The sequence below is a fragment of the Protobothrops mucrosquamatus genome, unplaced genomic scaffold (assembly GCF_001527695.2).
Source record: "Protobothrops mucrosquamatus isolate PMUCROS unplaced genomic scaffold, P.Mucros_1.0 scaffold6859, whole genome shotgun sequence".
Lineage (NCBI taxonomy): Eukaryota > Metazoa > Chordata > Lepidosauria > Squamata > Viperidae > Protobothrops > Protobothrops mucrosquamatus.
The window spans coordinates 10,196-12,226 of record NW_015392673.1 but is presented as its reverse complement, the minus strand read 5'-3'; the positions used below and the strand labels follow the sequence as shown (position 1 = coordinate 12,226).

Genomic DNA, 2,031 nt, shown 5'->3' with positions numbered 1-2,031 from the left:
GCGACGAGTCCCTCCCAACACCGCCCGCGCGGCCGCATTCTGGACCAGTTGAAGCCTCCGGGTGCTCCTCAAAGGGAGCCCCATGTAGAGAGCATTACAATAGTCCAGGCGGGAGGTGACGAGAGCATGAGTGACTGTGCGCAAGGCGTCCCGGTCCAGAAAAGGTCGCAACTGGTGAATCAGGCGAACCTGATAAAACACCCCCCTGGTCACGGCCGACAGATGATCATCCAATGTCAGCCGTGGATCCAGGAGGACTCCCAAGTTGCGCGCCCTCTCTGAGGGGGCCAGAGTTTCGCCCCCTATAGTCAGCGATGGCGTCAGCTGACTATGCCGAGGCGCCGGCAACCACAGCCACTCGGTCTTGGAAGGGTTGAGCCTGAGTCTGTTTCTCCCCATCCAGACCCGTACGGCCTCCAGGCAATGGGCCATCACGTCAAGGGCATCGTTGGGGTGGCCTGGGGTGGAAATGTACAGCTGAGTGTCATCAGCGTACTGATGGAAGTCCACCCCAAAGCCACTGATGGAAGTCCAGCCCCAAAGCCACTATTAGTCTTGCTTCTTTCTTCCAAATTATCTCTGAAAGGTGATTATATTTAATGCCAACATATACATGGTGCCTTTTACACAGTTTACACATTTTACAGTTCAAGCAGTGTTAGCTATTGATATGGGCTTGTGAAGGATGGGAAGGAGCTGTAAAATTATTTTCCACCCTACTATATGGCTAAGACAAATTCTTCCTCTGAAACTGACATTTGTTTCAAAACGACATATCACCTGATTTCAGTGGAAAATTACCCACCACCACATGGACACACAAGTCAAATGCCAGGTTCAGAAAAGAGACTCTTCAGAATTCCTGGTGGGATAAATTTTTCCACCATATCTACTAAACTATCAGTTTCAAGCTCCATCAGAACAAGAGACTTGCACACTAAAAAAGTTCATTACTGTATCAAATCAAATCAAATCTGTATTGAGACCGTAAACCAGAATAAGGATCATAACCTCTCACTTAGACATGGCAATTGGATAAATGTATAAGTTGTTAGGAAATAATATACCTTCATGCAAAGACTTGGATGTGTATCAACTCGGGAATATTTCACCTGATTGAAAAAAGATTATTAAATTGTCAGCCAACCCTGAAAAGACAAGCATCTGAACAAGAACATTCTATAAAATTTTAATGATATATCATGCATAATGAACACAATTGGAGTGAAGGGGGGGAACCAATCTCTGCTGACCCTAGTCCATGGCTGTATTTGTCTCCACAACTCCTCCCTCTGCACTGAAACTATTCTGTACTTGGACAAGAATGTTAGTTTTTAATGGAGGCTATCTGATCTGATTTCTGCTAAGAGCAGGAATTGTAAAAGAAATCTCTGGTGCTAAAAAAGGGATGGGAGAGTCTCAAAAGAGTATTAACAATGAGCAGAGGGATGCTGTAGATTAGAATCAGTTTCATCTAGAAAAGGGGTGGTTAGCCCTTTAGACTTGCCTCTGGAAAAAGTTCTTAACCTTGTTGAATTCACTATTAAATGAATTTTGGTTTTCGTAATTAATTGGTTTGAAAAATCTACATCATACCCCCATACCTTCCTGACAATGAACCTACCATGATTCCATTTCTTACAATGCTTTGCTGACAGAGAATTCTTTTAACTATGACATGCTTATTAACAGAAGACCATTTCATAACCTGCTTAAGTAACAGTCACCCACGCCATAGTTAATTCCTATTTGAACTATTGTAATATGTTCTACATAGGGATGCCCTCTGTTGGCTCAAACCAAAACTTTAAAACTTATAAAGCTCTACATGGCTTGGGGCCAGTTTATTTGAAGAACTATCTCTCCCTGTCAGTAGTCTTGGGGACCCCGGATTAATATGGAGCCGATCAAGTGACTTGTTTGATTGTGTTTGTTGCTGCTGTGAGGGAAAAGGGACTGGGGGTGGGGTTAAATTGTCACATTTTATTGTTGTACACCACCTAGAATCATTATGTGGGATTTGGGTGATCA

The 2,031-nt window shown here is 43.6% G+C and overlaps 1 long non-coding RNA gene across 1 annotated transcript in view; it reads right to left on the bottom strand.

The window, feature by feature from the left end:
* Positions 1–1,106, bottom strand: part of LOC107300390 — a 5,272-nt gene extending 4,166 nt beyond the window's left edge. Inside the window, exon 1 of the long non-coding RNA XR_001549212.1 lies at positions 1,068–1,106. This is a non-coding gene — a long non-coding RNA (uncharacterized LOC107300390). The remainder of the gene's footprint in view (positions 1–1,067) is intronic.
* Between the last annotated feature and the right edge of the window lie 925 nt (positions 1,107–2,031).